This window comes from Phalacrocorax aristotelis, chromosome 25, assembly GCF_949628215.1.
Source record: "Phalacrocorax aristotelis chromosome 25, bGulAri2.1, whole genome shotgun sequence".
NCBI classification, from domain to species: Eukaryota; Metazoa; Chordata; class Aves; order Suliformes; family Phalacrocoracidae; genus Phalacrocorax; species Phalacrocorax aristotelis.
In genome coordinates this window covers 2,655,113-2,671,434 of record NC_134300.1, presented here as the reverse complement: position 1 = coordinate 2,671,434, position 16,322 = coordinate 2,655,113, and the positions used below count along the sequence as shown (strand labels likewise).

At 48.0% G+C, this 16,322-nt stretch overlaps 1 long non-coding RNA gene across 3 annotated transcripts in view; it reads right to left on the bottom strand.

Annotated features, from left to right (window-relative positions):
• LOC142048468 (uncharacterized) overlaps positions 1-16,322 on the bottom strand; it is an 83,589-nt gene that overhangs the window by 40,629 nt on the left and 26,638 nt on the right. The gene's annotated exons all lie outside the window — the stretch shown is intronic.

The window sequence follows — 16,322 nt, the reverse complement described above, 5'->3', positions numbered from 1 at the left end:
TGAAAGGATCGAAATCTCTCTCTCCCCTTCTCCCACATGGGCTCTAATTCTGCCCTCTTTTTATTCTTTTTTTTAAATTTATTTTAAATTTTGCAGAGTTCTCCCCTCTGTCAATCCCGCTTCTGGGATTGGAGACAAAAAGCCAATTATGAGCAAGAATGGCATGTGTATGGAAAACATGCCAGTCATGTTAGTGCTGCTGTTTCTTCCCTTTCTGAGCACAGCTTCCTGAGCGGAGAGCCGATGGGGAAGCTGTGGCCAGGGCTCCGGAGGGGACCGTTCCTGAGGGCCAGGAGAAGTGGGTTGAGCCCATTTCCTCCCACCCAGTGGGTGCCGTTCCTTGACAGATCACAGTTAGTTACAGTTTATTCTCTGTTTAGCCATATAAACAGCTAAGGAAGGCACTGAACCCAACGATTCTCACCCTTACTTTCTCTTACTGAACCACATTCAAAAGGACTGAGTAGAAATTTCGCTTTTTTTCAAAAATCCCCTACAAACTGCAATAATAAAAATGATTCAGCCGCAACTGCAGTGATTCTCTCTAGTCTCTTCTCAGCACACCCACGCCGAGGAAACCATTCACACAAGGGAGGGTGGGCTGCAGTGGGAACGTCCTTCCAGCCCACCTCGCTACTGCCCCGGGGGGTCCTTGCACCAGGGGATGGGGAAGAATTTATGATGCTGTGATAAAAAGGGATCTTCCTTGTGAATGGATTTGCCGTCCATGTACTGTAACGCCCCTAAGGCATCAAAGGAAGGGAATTGTCCTTGAATCGCCACTGGAACCTCTGAAAAGGATTCCAGCAGATTTTTTGGAGATTTGTGAGGGTTCAGGAGCCTGCTTGAGTTTTATCATGCAAGTCACTCAAACAGAAAACATGCCTGAACACTGAAGTGCTTCATAGTGGCTCAGAATGAGGGTCTGCTGCTCTCTAAGGCCTGGCTTGTGGCTGCCTCCTCCCCCGCACCTCAGACGTAATTCAGACGGTCCCAAGGCACCAATTCACCCTCACCTCCACCACAGCCCAGAAAACCAAGCACACAAAATTCCAGCTTCAGTCCAGCAGGCCTTCGGGAATAGTGTGCTTTGCAACCTGAGACAACCTCCCAGTCATCTCCAAGACATTAAACTTGAGAGCTGCAGCAGTAATCTCAGCTTCCAAACTCTCTGGGAGCATTGCTGTTCTCACCCAAAAGCCCCTCAGAATTGCTCCAGACACTGGGCAGCAGTTTTTCAGGAAGATCAGATGTTAACATGTGAATAAAACTAAGCTGAAAATGAAGAGTTTGTTTATACCTGGTCCCTACACAACAGGATGGAGGGCAGACTCCACCTGGCAGCTGAGAGGTTTTGTATTTTGCTTTCATGCCTACTTGGTACTTAAACCTTTCCCTCCTGTCTCCTCTCCTCTTGCTGCACCTGCCCCCACCTCACTGCAGTGGAACTGTCCCCTCGGATGGCCGCCTCCGCTGATGGTCATCCATACGCATGGTCATCCCCACAGATGGCCGTCCCCACAGATGATCATCCAACGGATGGCCATCCCTACGGATAGTTGTCCCCATGCATGGCCATCCCCACAGATGATCATCCCCATGGATGGCCGTCCCTACAGATGATCATCCCCACAGATGGCCATGTCTGCCTGCGCCCACGGGCACCCTTCACCCAGCCGTACCATGGCACTCAGCAGGTGGCTATGCCGAGAATAACTCAGTAGGCACGGTGGCTCAGCAGGCACACCCCATGCGAGCGTCCGCCCTGCGGTGCTGCACAGCACAGCATGGAAAAATTTGCAAGGGGAATAAGCAGTGTCAAATGCGAGCAAACCATTTTTATAAAAGCAGTTGAAGAATTTGAAGAGCAAGGTCCCTTTCTGCTTCACGCACCGCATGCCTGAGCCTGGAGGGAATCTCAAAGCTGAAGCAAGCCTGTCCTCTAAGGACTGCACTTGCCACGACCCCACGAAGGGCAGGCAGATGGCCCTGCCCATGCTGAGCGCAGCACTGCAGCAGCCACGGGAGCTGTCAGGCTGCCTCTCAAGGGAACAAGCATCTGTGATAGGGAGGCGGGTCAGGGCTTACCAACTGGGTCTATTTGCAGCACCCATGTTTGGTATCATTGAAAGGACGAGAATGGAAGCCCTCACTTCCCTGTATATTGAAAAGCTGACACGTAAATCGGAGTGAGCTGAACGCCTGAAGTGGTTGGTGCAAGAACAGCTATAAATGTAAGACAGGAATTGGTATCATAGAAATGCTGACTGTGGTTTGACTTCTGTGTGTGTCTGGGGGAGGCGGGGGCTGTGCTGTCTGCCTAAAACAGAAGTCAGGGATTAAGGTGTTGAGCTGTGTAGAGAAGTGAAACTTCCTTTCACAAAGGAAATTTCCAGAGTGCTTTTATTCCAGAAAATCATTCCCAACTTCTCCTTCAGGGATATTTCCAAAAGCCTTCATTTGATTTCTGACTTTCTTCCCTTCCAGCTGTCATCTACAGTATTATGCAAACGTTTACAATGAAAAACATTAACACTGAAATGGCAAATCCACTCAGAGCACTGAGCACTTCAGCGCTCTCCGAGCTGCTCCCCACCTCAGTCTTCCCCTGGGAAATCCACCAGCTGAGCAGCGCATCTGGGTCTCGGAGGAACCCCAGATTCTTGCGGAACTGGTCCCCTGGACCACCTCCCAGGTGCTTCAGTGAAAAGGAAGACGCCTGCCTGTTTGCTCCTCTCCTTCGCGCTCTCCATCATTTCTGTCGTCTCAGTTTGTGTTTGCAGTTCAGCGGTTCCTGGTTTCCAAAACTCCTCCAGTCTCATTCTCCGCTCAGAAAGGTGATGGGAGAGCAGGAACCCTGTGATTAACCAGGGGCTCTCACTTCACGTAACTGCAAGACGCTTGCCGAGGCCAGGTTTCGTTCAACACCCCTCACGACCCCTACACACACACACACGCACAGGACCTTATCCTGGTCTCCGCACTGAGATATCTGTCTGGCATCAGACAAGCAGGAAGAGCAAGGTCGTGCTGTGCAGAGGCATGGCCAGGTCCCGAAGGCAGGGTGATCGCACCCACTGCTCCGCAGCCCGGTGCGCTGCTGCGTTAGGCGGCTCCCAGGTCAGGGCAGTTTAGAGACGCACAGGGCTAGTTTAGAGAGACAACTGGAACATAGGACCTTCACTACCTGCCAGTTCAGAGTGCACCTAGATGACAAAAGCTGGAGACAAGCTCCCCCCTGCCTGCTCATACACCATCCAGCCCTGTGGGGAGAAGCGTGCCAATAGCGGGCAGGCAGTGAAGCAGGCATCGGCCTTTCTCTCCCTCTCCCTCAGGGGAGTCTGGTTGTTTCAGCCACATACCCCTAGAAAACCTGAAGGCTAGGTATTTCTGGGAATTTCACCTCACCTCCACATCAGGCCCTGAGAGCAGAAGGCATCGACCATCCAACCCACCTGCCCCTCCCCACCACCAAACTGGCACTGAATTTCCATTGGCAAAGCCGGGAAGGGGCCTAGGGCCCCCTACCCTCGCCTCAGAATAAATAACAAAGGGTTTCCAGAGGATCGGGAGCTATTTGTGTCTGAGCTGCAAGAACCCAGAGCCAACAAAAGGCCTTGGGAAGAACTGAACATGGCTATGGTATAAATGGAGCAAGGCTGGGGGGGATGGGGGGGGAAAAAACAGGATTTAGAGGCAAATATATGAGTGTCTATAAAACAAGCAGGCAACGCCCCCAAGAAGTGTACCCTAGGAGACTGTTTCGAGCTTGTTCAAGGAGTGCCTGTACTGGTTGAAGGAAGGATGGGAGCGGGGAGGGAGGAGTGCTGCTCCTGCCATCATCACACCTCTTTTCTTTTAAAGAAACCGCACGGCATGCAGGAGGAGCAGAAAAGCCAGCTGCGGGCTGAAAGGCTGCTCCCAGCATCCCAGGGTCTGTACACAGATCGGTTAAGTTCAGGTTGCTCACGCTTCATGAAGGTCCCAGGCTCTTTCTTCCTTCACTGATACGATAGATCTGAGCATGTGCTTATGCATTTGGCTGAATCTGGCTCCTCTAGCAGAGCCTGCAGGTTCGTTCTCCATGCTGCAACAGGGTGGGTGTGATGCTGAAGTACCAGTGCTTTGTGTCACAGCCCAGCCCATCCAATAAGCCAGGCCAGGTCCTGGCCTTCTGGCAAAAGCAAAGCATCTCAGGGACTCAAGAGTTTTAGTTATTTGCTGGAAGGTTTGTTTGGGACATGTTGATCCGCCAACCCAGTCCTCATCAAAACACCAACAGCTCCAGCTTGTAAGAAGCTGGTCTGCTAGGCCAGATAACTAACAGCCACAAACAGCCCTCAGTTGCACCAACTTCCACAGAGCTGCGTTAACTTCTACCAGCCATGAAACCCGTAGGAATATGTGCATGAGGACCTGATCCACACAACTGGCAGCAGCCGATGCTGGGGTCAGGCCGCTGTGTACAGGAGACATCCGAAGGATGCCACGACGCTGCAGTCCATGCTGAGAGGCTTGCCAGGCTGTCGCAGCCCTGCCCACCTGCTTGACAATCCAGGTTGTGCAAGGCAGTTTTGCTCACAGACCCCAGCGTTCTGTCGATCACCTTATGGAAGTCCAAAGATCCTCTACACTCGGCTTCGATTCCTCACCCAGCAAAGACCAGCTCCAGGAGTGACTGATCAGAACAGCAAAGCACAAGGCAGCATCGACATTAGAGAATGGTTCAAAATCCGTGTCATCAGCGTTGCCCAAGACTAACCTTTATGACTGCTTTGCTGTGTGAGGAAGGAACATTCTCCTCTTTCACTTTTCTGTATCCGATCATCAAAGGAGTCGAATAATTTGTGAACAAAGACAGTGAATGGAAATCTGACCCTGAACTTTATGAATACTCGTGTCTAACGAGCCACGTGGGTTTATCCCCTAAGGAGTCATGGCTCAGAGCAGAACAAGAGTTTCCAAAAAAGTAGAAGGGAATGCAAGGGCTTGAGTCCCTCCCCTTTCTGAGAACGCCTAAATGGTTTAGGAATACAAATGCCATTGAAAGTCACGTCAGCCAGGAAGGGATTAATTTTGCCTGCCTTTAGGCATTTAGCTTCCTTCCACAGAAATGGTAAGATCAAAATGATTTTAGGTGCTTCTCTTGGGATGAATAAATCACCGTCTACAGGTACTGATTTCTTTCCAAACAGTTAAAAGTGGGAGGAGATGATTCTTGTCCATAAACAAAACATCATGTCATGTCTCTAACTCATTCAAACTCCTTGGAAAGCCTTGGTTTCCACATATATTGTACAAAGGGGCTTTGAAGGTGCTATTTTTTGATGCAACTGCTCGAAAGAATATTTGCAAACATGATACTGATTTTATTGTCGCTTGATCTATCAATTCTTTTCCTCTTTGACTTGTATTTCAGGTTCTCCTTTCCTCCCCTTAAAAAGGGGATTGGGGGGGGCGGGGGGGGAGCGGAATGGAGCGGGTTGTTGCTTTTGGAAAAAAATCTGCACTGATTTTTATGTAAATTAAACCTTCCATATGTACAAACTCTGGGACATTGTTCCAGTCTGCTGCAGCTCTGTTTATTTTGATTGATTTTAAGGCTGTGATGAAAAGATTTTTTTAAAATAAAGGAAAATTAAAAAAAAAAAAGAAGTCTTCCTTAATGGGTTTTGTATAACTAGAATCAAGTGATGACTCCAGGACTAATGTCAAGCACTTTTTCACGTTGATGAATTGGATTGCTCCACAAAAAGCTGTTTGCAATGGGAGGGCTATGCTCCTGATCCAGAGGGGTGGGTGGCAGCGGTGCAAACCAGTGTGTGTCACTGCCCTCAGTGACAGGTGAGGGCAGTGACCAACATTCCCGGGGAATCCTGCAAGAGCCCTTGTTAACGGGAGGTTGTCATCGCCAGCAAACTCAAGCAAGTCACCCCAGCAGCGGAGATGGTGGGGAAGGCAGTCGGTTTCAATTTTAAAAGCGCTGAACCACTTGAGAATCACGTGTGACCTCTTGCAACCCAGGTAGCGCCGACAAGATGCTGGTCTCCCCAGTGACTCTCCTCACATTTCAGGAAGCCTGTTGCAGTGCTGCTCTGAGTTGAAGCCTTTCAAAAAGCCAGTGCAAGCTCTGTTTCATGCTAAAAACCAGCAGAACAGCCGAAAGGTCACGAACAACAGCTGGCAATGCTGCCGTACCTGGTTCGCCCAAGCGACCCTGCCCAGCCTTTCAGGCGGGATTCGTAAGTCCCTGAAGTTTCTATGAAGGACCGTGTTCTGGGGACTGGGAGCAGAGAGGCAGATGTCGAGGGAGGTTACCAGAGGGCAGACGGCAGCTTACAGCTCAGCTGGGACTCAGTATTTCCCCCCTAAACCTTTGCTGTTAACTGAAAACTGGTTTATGCCTGAAGAAGTGAGTGAGCTCCTGTCACTTCCAGGTTACAGTCAAAGCCTCCTCTAACAAGGAGTACAGAGGGAGAGGTTTTAGCTTGGGTAAATCTGGGACTCGCTGTAGCTGACGGAAGGCCGGCCACAGACCCAGAGTCCTCTGCCGTGGCACGGTCGAGCCTGCAGCACACCAGCTGCCTCCCCCCAGCCCTCGCTGTCTCCTTCGCAGAGAAGATGTGGCTTCTGTTCTACCCAGCACCTACTGCAGCAGCTGTGACCCCATCGGGACGGGCGCTAGGCAGGCCTGGCCGCTCACACATTAACTCCCCGCAGCCTGCTTATTTCACATATGCTGCCAGAGAGTCATCAGATCCTACAGTACCACTGGCCTCATATTTTACATCACAAGCTCAAGCCCTGGACATCTTACAGCTCTTAGAATTACAGTTCCCTCCTACATGTTTCATTAAAATATGCAATAACATAACTGCACCCAGCAGTATGAGAATCGAGGTGGTTTTTTTGGTTTTTCACTACTGTGACCTACCTCAGCCTCTGCTGCCACAAGATCAGTGTCACAGAGGTATCTAATGCTGTCAGAAAGATCCCTCGCCATGCTCACAGAGGGTTTAAATAGCACGCAGACGTGCCCTGGCCAGGCTGGCGGGGAGCAGGCAGGGCAGCGGCGCAGGAGGGGCAGGATGGGAGGTGGGAGGCACGGCAAACTCATGGAGCGCAGAGCTCACGCCCAGGCGTCGTGCACTGCACGGCTCCGAGCCGAGTCCTCTGCCTGTGTTTGCCAGATGTTTTCACTCACCAGTTCCTCTATGAGATTTAATAACCTGGGCCTGAATCTGAACTTTGTGCCTCAGCATAATTCTGTGGAAGGATATTTCTCTTCATTGGTGTCAATAAAATCACTCTATCCATTGGCGACAAAGGACAAGGTTTGTTCTCTGTGACCCCTTCAACAGTAACTGGTAGTTTGCAGAGAGAAAGTGTACAGGCTGTTTTTATAATAACAGTGATCCAAGCGGAGATAGGAAGAACAGGTTGGAAAAATAGATTTTCAATATGCAAAAATGCATTAAAGCCTTCCATGGTTTCCACAATTTCTAGGCTCGCTCTCAAAGCCTAAGAAATGTCCTATTTCTTGGTTTGTATTTCAACAACTTCACCTGCATATGCCAAGTCTTGCAGCAGACTGGTTTCAAAAAATCACTCTCTCAAAAATCAGATGGAGAATAAAAACATTCAACAGCTGTAGGAGTTGGCCTATAGGAATTCCACCCCCACTGATGGATTTGCAAACCCTACTCTCAATTTATAAATCTGAGTATAGTTTTATTAACCCTGCTGCAGATTTACAGATCCTGTTAGAGATTTACAGATCACACCAATCTACCCTGAAGGAAAAGTCCTGATTTATAAACCCACACATTCTGCTGAGGCAACAAGGCCATGTCACGATAAATAACCAGCTGTATAAACTTGTTCCCTTTTTTTTTTTTTAACTCAGACATGCTCAGCCTGAGCTGCCTGTCGTGATGATGCAGTCTGATGAGGAAGGAGGTCTCCTTAGGGAATTTTCCTCTCCAGAGAAGTTCAGATATTGCAGAAGTATTTGTTAGACAGACAGATCCATCCATACCTGCGTACGCAGATCTATTCACTACTCTCGGGGTGACACCACGGCCTCTCCCCACGCCGGGACCTCATGTACCTGACACACCTGGTCAGCCTAAGCTGCAAGACGCCAGCAGCGAGTTTGGCACCTGGGGTGGCAGCAGGAACCACGCTCCACAACACAAACCGCCAGGCCCTTTTTCAATGCACACAATCTGGGGGCCAAAGCTAACCACAGAACAAATGCACCTGCAGCAGGGCCGTTGCCATTCGGTCGTCAGCTGCACGAAAAAGCTGCCTGGTGTTTTGCGATAGGAAAACATTAAAAGCGCTGTGTTCGGTAAGGCCTCAGAAATTCAAACGTTGTTCCAAGAAACTTCAGAAGTCTGAAAAACAGGCTGGACGGATTTTCCTGTGCTTCCTGCATCGAGATAGTCTGGAAAGACCTGAAGACACAGCGCTCTTGTTTTCCAAGGCTCTGTGTTGAGTCTCAGGCAGAACTTAGAAAAGCAGAAGCAGTAACCTGAAAAAAAACCTGACAACTGTCTCTGCCGGACTAGTGAAGCAAAAGAAACAACAGACCCTCTGAGATGAGGAGATGGGCTTAACGGAAGTGCTTTAGAGAGTCGGTAGGAAGTTCATTTTGCCTGCTGATGGCTCTAGCTTTTCGGGAATCTCACTTAGTTGCGTGACTCCAGGAGCCTGACAATTTAAGGAAAACACCACAAATGAAGGTTGCTGGCAAAGTGGAATATTGTCGCAACCTCTTTTCTCCAGTTTCTAATCTTCATTCTGACTACTCCTTTTTTCTTTTTTTTTCCCCTGAATCCCACTCCTCAAACCTCTGCTTTCCCTCTTCTTGTCCTATAAATCGCTCAGCTTCCCAGAGTAGCTGTTTGAGGGCACGTATTGTGGTCTTCGCTTCCAAGATTCACCATTCCACTATCAGCCTCCTGTCCTCATTCTTGCATCTGATCACCTCTCCTTGCCCCTTGCTAGTTTTTTCCACCTCTGCTTTTCTGCTCCCTCCCTGCCAGCCCCTCAGACAGCGCTCTGCCTTTGATGGCATTTCCAAAGACACTGGCATGTTGCAATGAACCCTAATGGAGCTTCAAAGCCAAAGCGAGCACAGACATTGCTTTGTGCGTCGCACACCGTTTTTATGGGTCTATCCATGCGGGAATAACACAGCACAAAGAGGGCATATGCTTGGCCAACAGAGGAGCAACAAGTCTGCTGTTCCCAGAAAGGGCTGGCTCTATTGTCCAGTGTGTCAATTATGTCGGTTCTGGAGACAAAAAATTGTATCATTGTAAGCATAAAGAGCACCCTGGCAGCGCAGCACAGAAAAGAACAATTTTGAAGTCCATTAATGGCCAAGAAATCTTGCTTATGCACAACTCTGCACAACTGTGGCTTGAAAACACATGTGAGATGGGGAGAAGGGAGGTTGAGAAGGGGTATTTCTCATTACACTTCAGGGAGATCAGATTGAGCCCTGGATTCTTAGTGAAGATGTAGGCAAAGTGTCTCCTATAAAAATAGCTGCAACTTGCTTGACAAATGCCGATGAGCGTGAGTGGTGTTTCGCCTTGCTTGTCAGCTGCCACTCTGCAGGCAGTGAGCTCGCTTCCCTTCACCCCCTCTGCCTGCTTCTCCTTCTCTGTCTCCGCTGCCTGCTCCCTCTCTGCAGCCAATCCCCGGCACGCTCCAGCTCCCAGCCAAATAAGGAGAAGCAGCGCGAGGAACTCCGGGGTGCATGCAGGCACCCGTGCACCCACCCAGCCGAGCAGCTGAGCCAAAGCGGCTTTTTTAGCTATTTCCCCCTCCCCAGCTCAAAGACAGGCAAACCCCCTTCTCCCTCCCTCATCTGCCTTTCTGAAGAAATAACGGAGACACCTGGGAAGCGCCTGGGGTGTTATCGGTACACAACAGTCCTGGAAAAAAGGCTTGAAAAACAAACAAAAAACCCCCACCGACATCAGAGGGCCGTGCATCAGCCTGTAGCTGAACCGAGTTGGGAAACGGGCAGCGAGACGAGCCGTGACAGCGCACGGCAAACCTGCCGCCAGGAGCACGTTTCAGGGTGCAAAGCGCACCCTGCTCTGCCGGTCAGCGCCGCCGGGGCTGCTGGGTCTGCAGGCAAGGGGGGCTTGGCTGGTGTCCTTAGGTTTTACCCACTGCATGTTTTAATCACAAAACCCGTGGCTCTTTTCTGTGAATCCTTAGAGTTGCTCCAGTAACCAGCCCCCTGTCACACAGAGAATCCGTCTGCCTCCTCCACCAGCCTTGCCCTGCTCTCCCCAAGTCTGTTGCTTTTAAAGGTGCAAAGCGACTCAGCTTTAGCTGCAACCATCTCCTCTGGGCCCACAGCAGGTCTGGAGCAAGGAGTGCTGTACAGGGATGTGCTGCTTGGCGTCCAATGACGCCCTTCTAGCTTTTAAAAAGGCATTTCAAAGCAGAGACCCTGGCAGAATGGGGGAGAACAGCAAGGTACGAAGTTGGATTTTCAGCCTTGCCGTGCTTAGATCAGCAGTGAACACAAACTGTCTTCATCTCATGACTTGTTCAGCTGTGAAAAAAGCTGGGGGTTGGGGTATGAACCGAAGATTTTCCACAGATGCTTTTCATGAAAACAATGGCAAAATGTATATTTTCAGTTGTTTTTTCCACTGCAAAAGTTGGGCCTTTTGTCAAATGAGGCAAACTCAAAATATTTCTGTTTTTATATTCTGCTGCAGTGCCTCGAGGGAGTTGTAGTTCATTTGCTGTGTGCTCCCCTCTTGGGCTGGGCGTCCCATGCAGTCTCCATCCCTCATACTGCATTGTGGTGGGCCTTTTTTGGAGATGGGGAGACAGCTGTGGCCCACGGATCATTGTCACACTGTCCTAATTTTTCTTGAGAAAAACAAAGAAAGAAAACAAAACAGCATATCTGAAAGTCTTATGGTGGTTTTTCTATCGGGATCATCTTCCAGCACATGCAGGACCTTCTCTTTCCACGTAGCAAGACCGGAGGGTCAGAAGGAATGTGACCTTCTGAGGTAAGAAATCAGGAGGGTTATGGTGAGAACTGTTGACAACCTGTTGGTCTCAGAGCATCGAGGAGACAGGGACCCTTGCAGTCACCTCTGTGTCCGGTCTTTAACGGTCATTTCACTGAGGACAAGTGAACCAGGAGGAGATCTCGTTACACACATTGTCAACTGTGTGGCACACGCAACCCGGAGTGCCAGCACCAGGAGCAGAGCCGCTGTGGTTGTCATAGCCTCGGGCAGATCAGGCTCCTTCCAGCCTTGCTCCAAGACTTTTAAGTGGGAGGGAAAATTAGGAATGCGACAATCTCACTTGTGCTACAGATGTTGAGAATGTCTGGCCACCATTTTGGTGACACCTCTGTGGTGGCTGCCACCGTGTTCAACGGCAATGGTCAAGCGCATGATCTCCACACGTAATGGTTACTGCCGAAGCCAGTGCTGCATAGCTGGTGCTGTAACAGACTTCAGTAGTCTCTCCCACGCCTTATTTTCATAGGTTGCTAATGCCCTTCAGAATCAATAACTCAAAGCAAGCATAACAGGCGGATAAAGAGAGCAGCTGCAAAATTTCTGAATTACTGCAAGGCCTCTTTAAAGCAGAAGACTATTAAGATGCTTCTGGTGGCTATAAATAGAATTTACCCACACTTTGAGGCAACTTTTACACTGCCAGAGTGAGGTAAAGGGCTTTGGTACAAAGAAGACGTAGGCCTGTGGTACTTGAATAGCAGTGTTCCACATCCTGGAATTGTATCTTACAAAAGCTGTTCACACAAATAAAACGGTGGTGGATAAAGTCATATTCGCCCAGCAGTTTCCAGTCTTGGAGCCTTCCACTGCATTAAGGGGGAAAAAAAAAGCAAAGCCCCAAAACCCCAGAACAAAGCATAAACAATTGTGATTCATGCTGGAGGGTTCTCAGTCTGGTGAAGTGGGTGGATAAATACAGTTTTCTGATACAGCTGACAGTCCCTGCTGCGCAGAAGTGTTTCTTGGAGTTACTGATGAAGGAAACTGCAGAAGTTGTTGCTGTTTATTTTTTTCTCTAATAAGGCAAATGCCTTGAAAAGCTAAGGGGAGATCTATTTCTGGAGGTCTGCAGAAGGTGGAAAGCCGTACGCCCTCTGATATCCCAACTGTGATGGCAAAATACGGTTGAATACTATGTTCAGAATACACTTCAAACAAAACCAGTGGGATTCCAATGCACTCCCTTATGTTATCGGAGCTGGGTTATTTTCTGGACGCTTGCATCGGCAGCTGTCGATGAATACCCGGTCATTTAGGCTGGGGAGCAGAGGGTGGCCTGGAGCGACGAGGAAGCTTGCTTGCACGGCTGTGTGCCTTACCAGTTTTACCCCCGTGGGGCAATTAGTTTGATGTGGACTGTTGAACTTTGGAAATAAAATGTCCCTCTGGAGATGCCCATCGGCCCACGGATCATAGAGGGGGGACGACAACTAGGTTACTAATGTTGAGATCCTGCAAATTACCTGCTCAGAGAAAGTGCCAGGGATTTACTGCCTGTGAAGTACATGCAAATGGGCAGCTATCTGCCATGGAGGAAAGCTCTCAGCAGAACGGAATGCACTTATGCTGAACTCGCTTATCATAACACTCCATTTTTCAGTGAATTTTCTGAAAATCTTAAGACTGTTTCGAAAACTGCAGTGTATTGAGAAGACAGTTTTATTTCTGCAAATTTCCTGCTTCGAGGGAAGTTGCTCTAGAGGAAAACCTACTTAAGCACCTAGGATTATATTTACCTTGAATCCCTCAGGTCTTTCTGCTTTTTATTGAGAGTTGTCTCTTACTAATGGAAAGCACGGTGCTTCTATCCTTGGAGTACTGGAGTATTGAAATCCTCTTCCAAGTCCCAGGAGGGAGAGGAAAAATTAGAAAACGGTTTGACCTACATTCACAAGAATAATTATTGACTTAACAAGTTCCAACCAGTTTTTCAAATTAAAGCTCAGCAAGAACAGACTCACTTCCCTAAAAAAAGAGAAAAAAAGGAAAAAACCTGAGTCTTATTGTATGTCGGACGTACACATGTGCAGTGACCATACGTAAACGCATCCCTGGAATATGCCCGTATGGATGTTTGTGTGTGCCTGTGTCTCTCTAGGAAGGAATTCTTTTTTGTGACCTGTTGTACAGTGCCTTGCAGGGTGGGTCTCTGGCCTTCGACTGGCGATGTCTGCACGCTCTCGGGCCGGGAGGTGTGAGGTATATACGGCAGGGTGTATATGTATGGCAGGCTATAGACCTTCTTTGGAACCCCTGAGAGGTGCTCGGAACACAACTGTGAAGCATTAACAAAAGCTGCCCCAAGAAGGGCTAATTTAGCACTTCCCTCTTGTGACCATATGGACCAACGGAAGCCGGAAATCCAGCGGCTGTGGATTCAAGAGTTTTAGGATTACACCTACAAACAGTCGGCATCAGAGACCCTTCTTGTCCCTGGGATTAACATCTGAGAAAGAAGAAGAAAAGACCTTTAAATATCACTGCTTGAGACTGGAGTTAAAAAGAAAGTAGCAAGGGAAAGCTGAAAAAGTAACGGCTAGCATTTCTGCTCTGGGAACTCTCTCCCATATCCTACCAGAAACTCTCCGTGACATCAACATTTCCATCGGTGTCCCCAGTCCACAGGAATCTAATGTTTTGATGGTACTTTCTCTTTAAGGCTCCTTCCTGACTTCCAAGATTCTACTTGATCCCAAATCAAGACATGGGACTATGATACAAAATATTAATTATAGCTCTGATCCTGCCTTAGGCCTGCCAGATGGATTGGATGATTTATTATGGCCAATTCCTAATTTTGATTCTGTAATAAATTAATTGCAACTGATTTTTAACAATAATCCTAGTTAATCAATATTGAGAAGGCTTTTGTTCCTAACACAAACCTTGGGCAGACATTTGTATCCCTAATCTTTCGCCTTGAGAAACAGATACCATGCTCACAGATGCTGGCTCAGAGAAACTTCCCTGTTCAACACAATGCTTAAACTGATGCGTAACTCAACACGGGCTTAAGTGCTTTCCTGAATTCAGCTACCAAGAAGGAAACAGTTTCATATGGAAAGCACAACTAATTAATCTCCTGATTATTTTGTCATTACTGGGCTCAGTTTTTAGCAGCGAGCTTGGGTGTTCCGTTACATCACAGGTCATTGAAAGTGGCAGTGATTGGGTTAGGACCCACATTTTTACTGATATTTTTATGCAGAAACACAGGCAGGTTCATTTCTCCACCTAGCAAAAATGCTGCTCAGTCCTGTTTATTTTTACAGTGTCTGCCATGCAGAAGAAAGAGAGCAGAGGTGGAACTTAACACAGCCGCTCACAGCGCAGACAGACAGCAGTTAAGTGATAATGCGTGTCCATACGGAACAGCTATTGTACAGGGCTGTTACTGTCAGGGGAAAGAATGACATGAAAGCTGAGAGAAACACTGATCATTTTAAAGCCAGCCCCTAAGAAATAGTCCAGCGCTTAGAAAAGGCTTTTGAACGATAATGAGAATTTAAGATTCTACCGTCTCACTTCTGGGGTATGAAGTGAGGATGACTTACGTAATGTCACTAAAATGAATGGCAAAGAAAGGGCTCAAACCTTAGTTTAGGCAAGTGGCCACACCGTAGAATCACACTGAAGACATCGAGGAGAACACCCTGTATAAATAATGGCAAACTAAACCTCATTCACAACCTGGTTTTATCCATGGGATAAAGGTCGCAAGGCCTAAAACCAGATCGGATTGAGTTGCTGTCCTGAAGTTGCCGGGTGTCTTGTGCTGTCGGCGGGTTTGCACTGTGGGCTGGGAGCAGGGAGGACTCTTGAGACTGTAATGTGATGGTGTTGCTGATGTACCTACCCTCCCTGCAGCCTCTCTACATCTTCCACACGAGCCACCAGCCAGACAGACCATCCACAAGAGGTTTAATCCCTTTTTAAGCTATAACGGGCCTGGGCTGTATTAATTCTGCAGGTAAAAGTCATTATGCAGCCACAGCTCTCCTCAGACGGAACACCCCTCATTTCAGAGCAAGGTATAGAGCTAATTAATAGGAATGCAGGAATTGACAGTCTGGATGAGTCCCAAAGCCCATTAGTTCAGTGTCTTATACCCAAAACAGACCAGGACTAGATGCTTTAGAGGAAAATGTGAGGCTTTGCTTCCCAGATCTGGCCACCTCAAGAGACCGGCTTAGAGCCCAAAGCAGGAAGATTCCTATCACTTATGGAATCCCTCTTTTGAATCGTCAGATCTCACCACATTCTCGGTCTCCAGGTTTAGGAGTGTCCACTGCCTTGCTACGCTGTCACTACTGCGGGGACTCTCCACTATTTAATGAGGGCAGGGTCCTCCTGGACGGGGGGGTCACCAACCAACCACACACGTTTCCACGAGCACATAACACACGAGAGAGCCACCTGCTTCGCACGCACCTGTTCTCTTAAAGACTGACTGCCTGCCTGTCCCGGGTTATTCCACTTAATCTTTTTTGAATACTGGGGCAGAACCGGTACCTTTCATTCTAAAAATTTCCACAAATCCACACATTTAACAGCTAATATTAAGTGGCCAAAGGTCTCCTCAATTAGCTCTTTGAGGAGACTTTGCATAAGCTTTCTAGACTGGCTGTTTTAAACAATTTTTCCTACTTGCTGTTATCTGTTACTAATGAACTGGAAAACAGCGCATCATCATGGTATGATTCTGGCACATCAGTCTTGATTCTTTCCGAACTCCAATGAGAAATATTTATTAAAAATTTCTGGCTTTTTTTTTTGCATAATTATGAACAGTGTTAGTCTCTCCATCTATTAAAAGTCCTGGCCTATAACTAGGATTTTTTTTCTCTAAATACAAATTTAAATATAACTTATTTTGTCCTTAAAACTGATAGCCAGGAATTTATGTCTTAAGTTGCCGTTTTCCTTTCTGTATTTCATGCACTTCATAAAACTAATTCATATTAATTGCTCCCAATGCCTCCATCGTCTCATTTCTATTTGTTACATATCGCTTTTTTGTTCTAATTGCTGTGTTTGCACTGAGTCTGTGCCAGATGGACTCTCTTGAAGGAGGAATTGTGGCTCTTTGGCAACTTGATGCAGCCTTTTTACGGACTCATCCACATTAATTTGTGTCTTTCCATGTGAAATCTTTTGCTGTCAGTTTTGACTCACAGTTCCCTTCATCTTTGGGAAATCAGTCCCGCAGCAGTACATCACACGGTGCTGGGTTACTGGTTG